The 15,472-nt window shown below is 46.1% G+C and overlaps 1 long non-coding RNA gene across 2 annotated transcripts in view; it reads left to right on the top strand.

Moving 5' to 3' along the window:
- LOC129638656 (uncharacterized) overlaps window positions 1-15,472 on the top strand; it is a 48,559-nt gene that overhangs the window by 1,840 nt on the left and 31,247 nt on the right. Inside the window, exon 2 of one of the 2 annotated variants that reach the window (XR_008707959.1) lies at window positions 3,591-3,668. This is a non-coding gene — a long non-coding RNA (uncharacterized LOC129638656). Of the gene's footprint in view, window positions 1-3,590; window positions 3,696-15,472 lie in introns of both variants that reach the window. The other variant, XR_008707958.1, reaches the window with a different exon arrangement.

The following is a 15,472-nucleotide window of genomic DNA, read 5'->3' as shown; positions in this document are numbered from 1 at the left end:
ATACTTGAAGAAGGAAGTAGACTACAGGCAGAATATTAGCAGTGTTCCATCACAATTCATTCATCAAATATTTACTGAGTGCTTCATTGCATACAAGGCAGTATACTAGGCATTGAGGGGACTATAAAATATTTGCCTCCAGGGAATTTGTTCATTCAATATTTATTGAAATTTTTCTTGAATAATTCTAATGTACCAGGCCTGTTCTGGGCACCAAGAATGTAGTAGTAAACAATCAGAAACCCCTGCTCTCATAGAGTTTACATTCTTAAACAATAAACATGTAAGTGAAGAAATTGTGTAATATATCAAGTGGTGATAAACCATATGGAGAAAAATCAGGGGAAATGTGCCATGGTGGTTGTGGAGGAAAGGGAGAGTCTAATTTTAAGTAGGGGAGTCAGAGAAGGCCTATCTGGGAAGGTGACATTTGAGCAAAGACCTCACGGAGATAAAGGAATGAGCCCTGTTGATATCTGGGACAAGCAGAAGGCACAGCAAAAACTCTAGGGAAGGAGTGCACCTAACTTGTTCACAGACTAGTAAGGAGATTGGTGTGTCTGGTACAGAGTGAATATTGGGACCACGGAGGTGGAGCACACCTGTAAGAGAAAATAAGATCAGTGAGATAAGAGTGATGGGTGGGAAGATGTCAACCATGTAGGACTGTGAAGCTCATTTAAAGGATTTTTGCTATTACTGAGTAAGGGTTTTTACCAAAGAATGACATGAGCTGACTTCTCTCTTAAAAGGAATAGAGTGTAAGCAACAAGCCTTTGACTGTGTGGATCACAATAAACTGTGGAAAATTCTTCAAGAAATGGGAATACCAGACCACCTGACCTGCCTCTTGAGAAACCTATATGCAGGTCAGGAAGCAACAGTTAGAATTGGACATGAAACAACAGACTGGTTCCAAATCGGAAAAGGAGTACATCAAAGCTGTATATTGTCACCCTGCTTATTTAACTTATATGCAGAGTACATCATGACAAACACTGAGCTGGAGGAAGCACAAGCTGGAATCAAGATTGCAGGGAGAAATATCAATAACCTCAGATATGCAGATGACACCACCCTTATGGCAGAAAGTGAAGAGGAACCAAAAAGCCTGTTGATAAAAGTGAAAGAGGAGAGCAAAAAAGTTGGCTTAAAGCTCAACATTCATCATGGCATCTGGTCCCATCACTTCATGGAAAATAGATGGGGAAACAGTGGAAACAGTGTCAGACTTTATTTTTTTGGACTCCAAAATCACTGCAGATGGTGATTGCAGCCATGAAATTAAAAGACACTTACTCCTTGGAAGGAAAGTTATGACCAACCTAGATAGCATATTGGAGAAGGCAATGGCACCCCACTCCAGTACTCTTGCCTGGAAAATCCCATGGATGGAGGAGCCTGGAAGGCTGTAGTCCATGGGGTCGCTGAGGGTCAGACATGACTGAGAGACTTAACTTTTACTTTTCACTTTCATGCATTGGAGAAGGAAATGGCAACCCACTCCAGTGTTATTGCCTGGAGAATCCCAGGGACGGGGGAGCCTGGTGGGCTGCCGTCTGTGGGGTCGAACAGAGTCGGACACGACTGAAGTGACTTAGCAGCAGCAGCAGCAGATAGCATATTCAAAAGCAGAGACATTACTTTGCCAAGAAAGGTCCGTCTAGTCAAGGCTATGGTTTTTCCAGTGGTCATATATGGATGTGAGAGTTGGACTGTGAAGAAAGCTGAGAGCCGAAGAATTGATGCTTTTGAACTGTGGTGTTGGAGAAGACTCTTGAGAGTCCCTTGGACTGCAAGGAGATCCAACCAGTCCATTCTAAAGGAGATTAGTCCTGGGTGTTCTTTGGAAGGACCGATGCTAAAGCTGAAACTCCAATATTTTGGCCACCTCATGCGAAGAGTTGACTCATTGGAAAAGACTCTGATGCTGGGAGGGATTGGAGGCAGGAGGAGAAGGGGATGACAGAGGATGAGATGGCTGGATGGCATCACCAACTCGATGGACATGAGTTTGGGTGAACTCCGGGAGTTGGTGATGGACAGGGAGGCCTGGCGTGCTGCAATTCATGGGATTGCAAAGAGTCGGACACAACTGAGTGACTGAACTGAACAAGATAAGAAGCAGAGAGACCAGTTAGGAGATGACTTCCTAGTAAAGAAGATGAGACATCTATACAAATATTTAAGACACAGTTCAATTTAATACACAACCTTACAGAACTCTGTGTTTGGGTAAAGAGCAAGCTGCTGTAACATAGACCCTAAAACACAGTGGCTCAAAGAACACAGACTATTTCTCTCTTGTATAACATGTTCCCAGGCCAATGGGACCATTCTGCTCCATGCTATGTCATGAGCACATCCACCTTCCAGTCCGTGGGAAGGAGGAAAGAGAAGAGGTCCAGCGAAGGGATTTCTTTTTAATCAAGTCACGTGGAATTTCCCAGATGGTGCTAGTGGTAAAGAACTCGAGTGCCAATGCAGTAGACATAAGAGACACAAGTTTGATCCCTGGGTTGGGAAGATCCCCTGGAGGAGGGCATGGCAACTCCATATTCTTTCCTGGAGAATCCCATGGACAGAGGAGTCTGGCGGGCTACTGTCTCTGGGGTTGCAAAGAGTCAGACTTGACTGAAGGGCTATGGAAATTGCTCATTTCATTTTCCATCACATCCCTTTGGAATGAGCTTAGTCACACGGCAAGAGCTTAGTTGCAAGTCACACCTACCTGCAAGAAAGACTAGGAAATGTCTTGTACTCAGGATGCAGAGGAAAAAGGGATTTTGGAGGTACAACTAGACATGCAACCCAAACAAAGTGATAATGCAGACTCTGGTAAAAAATGTCTCCTCTACCTGGGATATCCTGAGTTTTTCTGGCAGTGAAGGCACATGAGCTAGGCCTTGAAGGATGGGCAGGGTTTTGGCAGTGATGAAATAAAATTCATATTTTGTGTCAAGACAAAATTCTTCTCTGCCCATCTGGGCCTCCTCCTTCCCTTTTAGTGTGTATTATTATTATTATTAACCAGACCTCTCTAGAAGATAAACTTCCTTCTCATTCTTGTGATGGGTCATGATGACCTACTACTCACTTTGTATGCACAGATCAGGATTATGTAAGCTGTCAATCAAACTGTGATTTGATGTATCTCTATGTCTCAGGGAGGCCTGGCGTGCTGCAGTCCATGGGATCACAAAGAGTCAGCTATGACTGGACGACTGAAGGTGAAGTTGCTCAGTGGTGTCCAACTCTTTGCAACCCCATGAACTGTAGCCTGCCAGCCTCCTCCATCCATGGGATTTTCCAGGCAAGAATCTTGGAGTGGTTTGCCATTTCCTTCTCCAGGGGATCTTCCTGACCCAGGGATTGAACCTGGGTCTTCCACATTGCAGGCAGACTCTTTACCATCTGAGCCACCAGGGAATCCCTGACTGGGCAACTGAACAACAACAAATGTCTCAAAAACTTATATAACTGTGCTTTGACCTCTGATGGGCAGAACAGTCCTTAGTGCTGTCTGAAAGACTGTTTCCCAGATTACAGTCCTCAGGTTGACTTGAATAAAATTTTTCATTCTTTCTTAGGTCGACTGTTGATTAATTTTTTTGCTGACAGCAGACAATGATTGGGAGGAGGTGGTTCTCCCCTGACAAGAAGAAAAGGTGAGGAAGTAGATGTGTTGAAGAAAGGTAAGGAGTCTGCCTTGACTAGCGCATCAGGTACCATATTGATTTTATTCTGCAGGTGATGGGAAGCCATTTACTATTCTGGAATAAGGGAATGACATGATCATAATTGTGCTTTTGGCAAGTTTAACTGTGTGGGTTAATAATAGGGAAGAGAAGATTGGAGGCAGGCAAACCAGCTTGGGAGGGTAAGTTAGTAATGTCCTTAATTGGGCCAGTAGCTGTAGGTTTAAGAAGAGGGATGAGAGATGTAAATCTCAACCTTTTGGATGTCATGGACCCCTTGGAGAAATTTATGAACACAAGGGATCTTCTCTCCATATAAATGATCAAAGAACCCTGGGCTTATTGGATTAAAACTAATAATGATCCCATTAGGGCAAAAACTAAGTCACCTAATCAGAGAATTACAGAATATAAATGTGTGTGGGGAAAATGCTGTTATCTTTATTCAATTTTTCTCTCTCTAGAAAGGTAAACAACCTTAGGGCATGGGGCATGGGAGTCTTAGTCCTTATTTTAGGTAAGGTAATCCTGAGGAGAAAGTTTAAAGGAGACTTGAATTAAAGTCATCCAGGAAAAAATGTCCACAGACCTTTAGGGATGGATGAACATGGCCAAATTTGTTGTTCAGTTGCTCAGTCATGTCTGACTCTTTGTGACCCCATGGACACAGCATGCCAGGCTTCCCTGTCCTTCACCCTCTCCCTGAATTTTCTCAAACTCATGTCCATTGAGTTGGTGATGCCATCCAACCATCTCATCCTCTGCCACCCTCTTCTCCTCCTGCTTTCAATCTTTCCCAGCATGAGTTTTCTCCAATGAGTTGACTCTTCACATCAGGTGGCCAAAGTATTGGAGCTTCAGCATCAGTCCTTCCATTGAATATTCAGAGTTGATTTCCTTTAGGACTGACTGGTTTGATCTCCTTGCTGTCCAAGGGACTCTCAAGAGTCTTCTCCAGCACCCAGTTCTAAAGCATCAATCAAAGGTGCTCAGCCTTCTTTATGGTCCAGCTCTCATATCTGTGCATGACTACTGGAAATTAGGTCATCAGAATAGGAACAATGTATGTGAGGCTGGCATAAGGATCCTAAAATACGAAATTTAGAGAAGAGTGTGCTGAGTTATATGTAAATGGTGATGAGTTCTGTAAGTTTGATATTATTCCAAAGAAATATGCTGAGATCCTTCTATATGTCAGGGCTTCTATATGGAGGGCGGAAATGCAAACAGTACACAATCTTTTCTTCCTAGCATGCAAGACAGATACAGAAATAAGGTTAAATATTGGGGGCAGGGGTGTGAGAAATGCAGTCAAGTTGAGAAGATGTAGGAAGAGTCTTGAACGAAATGGGTCTCTTAAGATTAGTGAGGTTTGTTGCATGGGAAAAAAGGATGGTCACATCCCAGGTCTGAGGTGAGTCCCTGGGATGGGCCACGAACTGTGAGTTCTTGGCTTCATGCAGGAAAGAATTCAAGAGCAAGCCATAGTAAAATGAAAGTTGTTTTACTTAACAATATACATGCCACAGACAGAATGCGGTCTGTCTCAGAAAGTGAGAGGCCTTGGGAGAAACACATTCCACAGAATGTGGGCCATCTCAGAAAGTGAGAGACCCTGAAATATGGGATGGTTAGTTTTTTTCAACCTTTTATTTTATACTGGAGTATAGCCAATTAACAGTGCTGTGATAGTTTCAAGTGGACAGCAAAGGGACTCAGCCATACATATACATGTATCCTGCTGCTGCTGCTAAGTCGCTTCAGTCGTGTCCGACTCTGTGTGACCCCATAGACGGCAGCCCACCAGGCTCCCCTGTCCCTGGGATTCTCCAGGCAAGAACACTGGAGTGGGTTGCCATTTCCTTCTGCAATGCAGGAAAGTGAAAAGTGAAAGTGAAGTCGCTCAGTCGTGTCAGACTCTAAGCGACCCCATGGACTGCAGCCCACCAGGCTCCTCCGTCCATGGGATTTTCTAGGCAAGAGTACTGGAGTAGGGTGCCATTGCCTTCTCTGATACATGTATCCATTCTCCCCCAAACACCCCTCCCATCCAGGCTGCCACATAACACTGAAGAGAGTTCCCTGTGCTATACAGTAGGACCTTGTTGGTTATCCATTTTAAATATAGCAGTGTGTACATGTCCATCCCAAACTCCCTAACCAACCCTTTCCCTCACCCTTGGGGTGGTTAGTTTTTATGGGCTGAGTAATTTCATAGCTAATGAGTGGGAGGATTAGGATTAGTCCAACTATTTGGGGAAAGGGGCAGAGATTTCCAGGGAATTGTGTTACCATCCACTTTTTAGTCTTTTATGGCTAGCCTCAGAACTGTCATGGCGCTGGTGGGTGTGTCTCTCTCTTTTTTTTTTTGGCACACCACATGGTATGCGGGATTTTACTCCCCCATCTAGGGATCTAACCCATGCCCCCTGTAGTGGAATTGCGTGTGTGAGTGTGCTAAGTCGCTTCATTTGTGTTCGACTCTTTGTAACCCTATGGACTGTAGCCCTCCAGGCTCCTCTGTCCATGGGATTTTCCAGGCAAGAATCCTGGAGTGGATTGCCATGCCCTCCTCCAGGGGATCTTCCCAACCCATGCAGAGTCCTAAACACTGAACTGCCAGGGAATTCCCAGGGGTGTCATTTAGGAAAGTTGATGCATTACAATGGGCATTTAATGAGGTTCAAGCTCTTCTAGTGGAAGTTGACTCTTCTACCATCTTGGGCTTACTTACTTCTAACCAGTTTATATTGTGTTCTCAACATCTAAGTCATTCTTTTAAAGGTTGTGCCCTGCCCCTTTCCTGTCTCAGGTTTATCAAAGGCCTTGGGGCAGGTAAATGCACAGATGGGGAGGTGAAGTAAGGGAAGGTATGTTGGGAGCTCAGGCAAGAAAGCAACTCAGAAACTTATGATGGTCAGTTTTATGTATCAACTTTTTTAGGCAGTGGTCTTAGTTATTGTATCAAACACTAATCTGGGGGTTGCTGTGACTGTATTTGGTAGATGTGATTTATATTTCTAATGATTGTCTTTAAGTAAAGGAGATTTTCCTAGACAATTTGGGTGGGTCTGATTCAATCAGTTGAAATGTCTTAAGAGGACAATTTCAGTTTCCCTGAGGATAAAGGTATTCCACTAGTAGAATTCTAATCTCTCCTTCCTGGTGACTGGCCCACAAATTTCAGACTTGTCCAGCCAGCCCCTGCAATGGTATAAGCCAATTCCTTATAATAAATCCCTTAATATACACCTCCTACTGGGTCTGTTTCTCTGGTTGACACTGAGTTATACACAACCAGGTTGTGGAGGGTTTTGAATGCCAGTTTCAGGCTGCTAAGGGTAAAGGACTAGAGTCCTGGTCCCCAAATAGGAGAGAAGGGGAGGGGAGAATTCAAACTATTTTGTTCTAGAAAGGGCTGAGAAATGTCCTCTTGCCTGTTTCATATTTCCAACTAACTCCAAAGCTCAGGGCTAGTGGGAGAATTTTGTAAGCACCTTCCTCATTGAGAGAGTCCCCTCCCTCCTCTATAGGGCAGGTCTGGTTTTGCTTCCTTCTGAGATTCCAGGCATTATGTTGTTATTGCCAGGCTTCTCTGTCCTCCACTGTCTCCCAGAGTTTGCTCAGATTCATGTCCTTTGAGTCAGTGATGCTATCTAACAATCTCATCCTCTGCCACCCCTTTCTCCAGACATTATAAAAGTGAAAGTGTTAGTCGCTCAGTCGTGTCCAACTCTTTGTGACCCTAAGGACTATAGTCTGCCAGGCCCCTCTGTCCATGGAGTTTTCCAGGCAAGAATACTGGAGTGGGTAGCCATGCCCTTCTCCAGGGGATCTTCCAGACCCAGGGATCAAACCCCTGTCTCACTGCCTTGGAGGCAGATTCTTTACTGTCTGAGCCACCAGGGAAGCAGGCATTACCCATCCTAAGTCACTTCAGTTGTGTCTGACTCTTGTGATACCATAGACTGTAACCCATCAGGCTTCTCTGTCCATGGGATCCTCCAGGCAAGAATACTGGAGTGAGTTGCCATTTCCTTCTTCAGGGGATCTTTGCGACCCCAGGGATCAATCCCTTGTCTCTTATGTCTCCTGCACTGGCAGGCAGGTTCTTTACCACTAGCGCCACCTGGGAAGACTGTAGCATTATTCAGTTCAGTTCAGTCGCTTAGTAGTGTCCGACTCTTTGCGACCCCATGAATCGCAGCACGCCAGGCCTCCCTGTCCATCACCAACTCCCGGAGTTCACCCAGACTCACGTGCATCGAGTCAGTGATGCCATCCAGCCATCTCATCCTCTGTCGTCCCCTTCTCCTCCTGCCCCCAATCCCTCCCAGCATCAGAGTCTTTTCCAATGAGTCAACTCTTCGCATGAGGTGGCCAAAGTACTGGAGTTTCAGCTTTAGCATCATTCCTTCCAAAGAAATCCCAGGGCTGATCTCCTTCAGAATGGACTTGTTGGATCTCCTTGCAGTCCAAGGGACTCTCAAGAGTCTTCTCCAACACCACACTTCAAAAGCATCAATTCTTTCGGCGCTCAGCCGTCTTCACAGTCCAACTCTCACATCCATACATGACCACAGGAAAAACCATAGCCTTATAGGAGGGTCTAAATGTATCCATTTATTCAGTCATTTCTTCTGCAGGGATTTCTTGGGCAGCAACTATGGGCAAGATAACAGTGGTCAGCCTTTGGATTACAGAAATGAATAAAACATGACCTTTTCCTTGAGAAGCTTTACAGATTTGTAAATGACTACTTTAACAGCAGGCAGAGAGAAAGTTATGGTTCTCTCCTCCCATCCCCTGCAGGAATATAAGGAAGGAGTTACAGTAGAGTCTCTTCTGGTCCTGCCACTTCAATCCCAGTGTGCAGGGCTCCTTCTAAGCAGCGGCTTTGACCAGCTGGACTTCCTTGTCATCTTCAAGCAAACTTTCCTGCTCCTTCTGGGTATTAGCATTTCTTTCAAGCTATTTTCTCTTTTTTATCTCCTGCCTATGTTCTGATTCTTCCCTCTCGAGGCCAGTGTGGCCTCTCATTGTTCATATCCTCACCTTCATATTTTCAGCCAACTCCTAACTCAGTGCCAGGGTGATGGCAGGTGGGTGTCTCTCTTTTGTCAGCACACCAGACGGCTTTCAAAGGCCACCACAAAGCACATTACATCTGTAGAGACAGCCCGATGTGCTGAGCCCACACTGAGCGCACCAACTCTCAAGAGTTAGCCCTTCTGTGGGCCCTGAACTCCCAATTTATGTTCTCTGTGTCTTCAGTGAGCACACAAATTCTTTGAGGCCAGAGACCATGCATCTCTCACAGCCCTTAGCACAGACCCTTAGAGTGGATGCATTTTAAAGATTTAAGAATTTGAACTGAAAATCTGAACTGATGCCAGATATATTACGAGGTGAGTAATAACAGCTTTTCAACAGGATTCACTTTAGTAGTCCTTTGAAAGAGCAAAAGGCATAAATGTAAGTCATGGTTTTATTAACAAAAGTCTATCTTCTTTTTTTTTTTCCATGTGCCTTGTGGGATTTTTAGTTCCCTGTCCAGGGATTGAACTGGGGCCCTCAGCATTGAGAGTTCAGAGGGCTAACCACTGGACTGCCAAGGAATTCTCAACAGTTTATCTTTAGGTTTACTTTTTCTTTTCCTCTAATTTTTGGCTGAACCCTGTAGCATGTGGGATCTTAGTTCCCTGACCAGGGACCGAACCTGTACCCCCTGCATTGTCATTCAGTCGCTAAGTCATGTCTGACTCTGCAGGCCATGGACTGCAGCATGCCAAGCTTCCCTGTCCTTCACCATCTCCCAAAGTTTGCTCAAACTCATCCATTGAGTCAGTGATGCCATCCAACCATCTCATCCTCTGTCATCCCCTTCTCCTTTTGCCTTCAATCTTTCCCAGAATCAGGATCTTTTCTAATGAGTGGGCACTTCACATCAGGTGGCCAAAGTATTGGAGCTTCAGCATCAGTCCTTCCAATGAATATTCAGGGTTGACTTCCTTTAGGATGAACTGGTTTGATCTCCTTGCTGTCCAAGGGGTTCTCAAGAATCTTCTCCAGGACCACAGTTCAAAAGCATCAGTTTTTCGGCTCTCAGCCTTCTTCATCATCCAACTCACACCCGTACATGACTACTGGAAAAAGGTGGAATCTTACCCACTGGATCACCGGGAAAGTCCAACAGAAGTCTATTTTAAATCCAGTTCTGGGACTTCCCTGGCACTCCAATGGTTAGGACTTTGTGCTTTCATTGCTAAGTTTATTCCAGTCTATTCCTGGTCGGGGAAGTAAGACCCCACAAGCCATGCAGCAAGGCCAAACAAACAAAAACAAACAGACAAACAAAACGCAGTCCTGTTCCAGAAGATTTATCTCATAAAGCCAAGTCTGCTGCTTTACCTTAGGATTTGCCTGAACCCTTTAGATGGATTTCACTCTCTAGGGTTCTTGTGAGTTGGTTTCATGTGAATGTAGGCTTTATTGTACAAGGTCAGTATTCCAGGGAGTGAGAATCATCTAGGGATTTAAGAAACAGGAGATTTTATCCCCCTTGACAGAAGGGGATTAGATGAAAGCAGCAGGGCCAAGCTGACTCTGTGGTCTGTTCTGGTGCTTACATTTTATGAGTTGGGGAGTTCTCCCAGTTTAATTACTGACCTGGGGAATGTTTGGGTGATGCTAGAAGTACTTGTCTTTGTCTAAAAAAGTGCTTATAGGAAAGAATGTAGGGAAAATGTGCTCTTTTAAAGCCAATAGGCCCTCTAGTTCAACCCACTCCTTTTATTAATGTATAGCAAGACACTGATACTCAGAGGAGGGAAGTGAATTCCCAAGGTCACACAGCTAGTTCTTGAAAGAGCTGCAAGTAGAACCCAAATCTCCTGGCTCCTAGTGCTGCTCTGTTACAGAGCCAAGCTAGCATGGGCTCAGGGCTGCAGAAATGGCAAGTCAGATCAAAGCCTCTTCCATTGTTCAGCAGGGGGAACATCTGCCTGTTTTTGACTCAGTTCTTTGAATTTTTCCAGGTCCCTGGAGGCATTGTACATTCCTGCTGTGCCAGGCAAGGAAAGGGGCAGGAATGCTTGTCCTTGTCTCGGTTTCCTACCAATTCTCCTGTCCTTGGGGGCCAAGAATCATGCCATTGCCATATGGCATTTCCCCCCCTTTTCCTCTAAATTGTACTAGGAAGCAGGAATTTATAGGAAATGTACCATTTCCTATAAATTGTACTAGGAAACAAGAATCTGCAAACGGCTTGCCCATACTGCAGATTTACCTTCAAATTTATATGAGGGAAATTCCCTGGTTGTCCAGTGGTTAGAACTCTATTTCCATTGATGGGGGCATGAGTTCAGTCCCTGGATGGGGAACTCAGATCTCACAAGCTGTGTGGCTTGCCCCCCCACCCCAATATTTTTTATATGAGGTAGGGAGAGATGGGTGGGTTTCTGAGTTTACAAGTAGACAGGCTGAGGGATTGAATGATTAGGATTCTAGAGAAGGCAAAGAGAACTCGGTTTACCTCAGTGGCTTAGACCATCCCCACTGGCATAATGCCATAACCGAGAGAAGGGATTTCCAATGGCCATGTTACCTAGGTCACAGGCATACATACAAATTCAAATATCACATTCATTGCATCCTGCATTGGTTATCACTAAAGCTAGCTTTGTAGGAAGCCATGAGGCATGGTATAAATTGATTTGTATGGTATAAATTGTGTTAATCAGATGGCTCTGAAACAAAACATAGGCCTGTAATACTAGTTTTTATGTGGGGAGAGGAAGAGGAGGAAGAGGTCATTTTGTAGGGGGGGAATGCCTAGAGGGTTATTACCATGTAGGGCATTGACCAGAGAAGGCAATGGCACCCCACTCCAGTACTTTTGCCTGGAAAATCCCATGGATGGAGGAGCCTGGTAGGCTGCAGTCCATGGGGTTGCTAGGAGTCGGACACGACTGAGCGACTTCACTTTCACTTTTCACTTTCACGCATTGGAGAAGGAAATGGCAAACCACTCCAGTGTTCTTGCCTGGAGAATCCCAGGGACGGGGGAGCCTGGTGGGCTGCCATCTATGGGGTCACACAGAGTTGGACATGACTGAAGCGACTTAGCAGCAGCAGGGCATTGACAAGCTAGAAGAATGCTTGAGGGCCCAGAGTGTCCTGGCAAGGGAGAACCAGGGGTGGGGAAAGAACCAGGGGGTGGGAACCAAAGCCAGCTTTGCCTTCTAAGCCGTCTTGCTATGATCTGGGAGCTGAACTGCCTCCCCACCCCCTGCCCCCATGGGTCTTCAAAAATCATTTCTCCTGCTGCCCTTGGCCCACTGCCATAGGTTGGCAAACTTCTAAGGTGGGAATGGGATGCACAGGAGCTAAACACAGGCCCTGCAGCAAGAACTCGAAGCTGTCCCTGAGAAGCTGGCTAAGAATTTGAAATGGAAAGTTGTTTCCTGTGAACTAAGCCTGAATGTTGGGGAAAAAAAAAATGAGAAGCTCAAGTTTCTCTGGCTGAAAAGAGCTTTGGGTGTGCCTGACAGGGAGCCTTGGGTCCTGGATGGGAGTGTGTACTGAGAGAGCAGGTGGGCTTCCCAATTTCAAAAGAAAGGCCCGAGAGGGCAGAGACCTCACACATGCCTTTTTGAGGGGAAGGTGGTTTTTGTCAGAAAGTAATGGATATTTGAAGGAGATAGACACCCAATTTCCTAGTGCCAGGCTCTTGGTACAAGCTTAATTAGTTTCCGTGGACTGGCTGCAAACGGAGCAGTTCGATTTGCACTTGTTAAGCTCTACAGCTAGGACTTTTTACAGCTGTTTTTTTCAGTACCACCTCATTAATCCTCACAGCTGCAGAGGGAGGCTGAAGACTCAGTCATCTTCGTTTTAGAGAAGAGATCCAAAGAGAAGAAATGATTTGTACCCCCATCAGATGGCAAGTCAGCGGCCAGGCTGAAAATAGAACCAAGCCCTGATTATAGGGGAAACCACTCACCTTACGCACATGGCCACCCTGCTTTGCCTGCTCATTGCAGAGGAAGAAATTTTGGGTGGCATAGAATCTGACTTCCCTGTCTGTACCCAGGGCTGTGGTTGGTGGTTTATTTGCAAAGTCATGTCTGACTCTTAGCGATCCCATGAACTGTAGCCTGCCAGGCTCCTATGTCCATGGGATTTCCCCAGGCAAGAATACTGGAGTGGGTTGCCATTTCCTCCCCCAGGGATCTTCCAGACCCAGGGATCAAACCCATGTCTCCTGTATATTGCAGGCAGATGCTTTACCACTAAATCATGGGACTGACCCTGTGCTAAAGTGTGTCAGAGGCAACACTGGGGCTGAGAAGGAGACTTTGATAATGTGCTCAATCTCCTCCTGGCGCCCCTTCCTGGCACTCTGTCATGCCAGGTCTCTCATACCCAAAGAGGTGCCTGACCGCCAGGGCCCAGATGCACAGAAATAGGTGAGCCTTAGCTGTCCTCCCCTTGGGGCCTGCATCACTATATAGTTCATCTGATGGACTCAGAGCGTGTCCAGCATTTTCACCAATGCACATCTAGGGGTAGAGAAGGGTGAACCTGGAGGCTGGTGCAGTAGACATGGTAATGAAGCCAGAAGTATCAACCATGCGTCTCGAGTGTCTTTTGAAATGATATGTTTTCTTTACAGAAGTTCAACTTCTTCATTCCTCTCCAAAGTTTTACATAAAAACATTGAAGATAGGGACTTCCCTGGTGGCCCAGTGGCTGAGACTCTGCACTCCCAATGCAGGGAGTGGTTCAATCCCTGGTCAGGGAACTAGATCCTGCATGCTGCAACTACGACCCTCTCCAGCCAAATAAAAAAAATAATAAGTAAAATAAATATTTTTGAAAAGTTAAATATATCATTCATGTGGTATTTGCCTGCAAAATCTTTGAGAAAAATGCCAGTGCATAATGAGTATGGGTCATACCCATAGGAAACTTAGATTCCCATTTGAGGAACATGGGGGAGGGGTGTTCCCCTCATTTTGATGATGGTGACTTTTTGGACACAGCTGCTCTATATGACTCCACTGCTTCTGAGAGTCACATGGCACTGGGGCCACCGGGTGAAGAGTCAGCTGGGCTTGCAGTATCCTGCACCTTCCACCCCAACCTTACCAATGACCCACACGCTGCCTGTACCTTGAGCAACAGTTATAGGCCATCCTCTGACGAGTGTGGCTGCGCCTGTGCCTCTGTTTTCAGGGGGATGGGCTGTAATTTGGTGCTAGGCTGAGTACTGCAATGGCACCCCACTCCAGTACTGTTGCCTGGAAAATCCCATGGGCGGAGGAGCCTGGTAGGCTGCAGTCCATGGGGTCGAGAAGAGTCTGACACAACTAAGTGACTTCACTTTCACTTTTCCCTTTCATGCATTGGAGAAGGAAATGGCAACCCACTCCAGTGTTCTTGCCTGGAGAATCCCAGAGACGGTGGAGCCTGGTGGGCTGCCATCTCTGGGGTCACACAGAGTCGGACATGACTGAAGTGACTTAGCAGTAGCAGGCTAAGTACTGCAGGGTAGCAGGTGAAAGCTTGGTCTGAGTTTAGAAACCAGCTAGCTTACTGCTTACCAGCTGTGTAACCAAGGTAGTGACTTAACCTCTCTAGGCTTCAGTTTCCTCCAAGAAAAGTGGATATGCTTGTGGTATTTCTCTCTAAGGATCTTTGAAAGTTTAAATAAGAACATGCATGTGTGCATGCGTGATAAGTCACTCAGTTGTGTCCGACTCTTTGTGACCCCATGGTCTGTAGCCCACCACCAGGCTCCTCTGTCCATGGGATTCTCCAGGCAAGAATACTGGAGTGGGTTGCCATGCCCTCCTCCAGGGGATCTTCCTGACCCAGGGATCGAACCCATGTCTCTTGTGTCTGCTGCATTGGCAGGTAAATTCTTTACCACTAGCGCTACCTGGGAAACCCGATAAGATCATGCATGTAAAGTACTTAACACAGCGCCCAGCATAGGGTAGATACTCATACACGTTTGTGTGTGTGTGTGTGTGTGTGTGTGTGTGTGTGCACGCGCACACATTTAAAGGCAGGGATCAAATTTTTCTGTGTTGTGGAAGGCTCCCAACTTATTCATATTCCTTTCAGCCAAAGCAGTGAACATTAGAATGAGGCGTCAATATGCAGAGGGAAGGACAGTCATCGCAGATGGGAGGGCAAGAAGCTCACAGTGAGCACACTGCTAAGTGGTAGGTCCAGAACCTGCAGCTGGAAAGGTCGGTGAGGGCACCAGGCAGTGTCCCTGAGATACTGGGAGCATGGGCAGCACCTGCAGACTTGGTGGTGTGTGGGCCGTGATCATGAGTGGGAAGCAGAAACCCAAAGTGAAACAAGAAGTTCTGTACCTGTGAGAAGTCAGGCCTCCATGGTTTCCATGTAATGGTTGCTCCCAGCAAGTCAGGGCGTTGAAACCAAGAAACCCACCTGGAATCCAGGACATTTTGCCCAGACCCGAGACTGAACCCTCAGGGGTCATTTCCTCTGAAGACACACACATACAGTCTGGCTCCCAGGCTGTCAGGATGGGGCATGGGATGGAGTTAGTACTCCCATCCTAGTGGCTCTTTGGAGAAATTTGATCCTAAGACAGAAAACCATACCCCTTCCTAGTGCTGGTAGCCGATCCTCCCCGGTCCCTTTGGCAGTAGAAGTTCTGGCTCAGGCGGCCCCTTTCAATTCATTGTTGATGAAATTGCCTATGATCCACAGTGTCTTGATAGCAGTTTGGA

This window comes from Bubalus kerabau, chromosome X, assembly GCF_029407905.1.
Source record: "Bubalus kerabau isolate K-KA32 ecotype Philippines breed swamp buffalo chromosome X, PCC_UOA_SB_1v2, whole genome shotgun sequence".
In the NCBI taxonomy this organism is placed as follows: Eukaryota; Metazoa; Chordata; class Mammalia; order Artiodactyla; family Bovidae; genus Bubalus; species Bubalus kerabau.
This window is presented reverse-complemented; position numbering and strand designations above follow the sequence as displayed.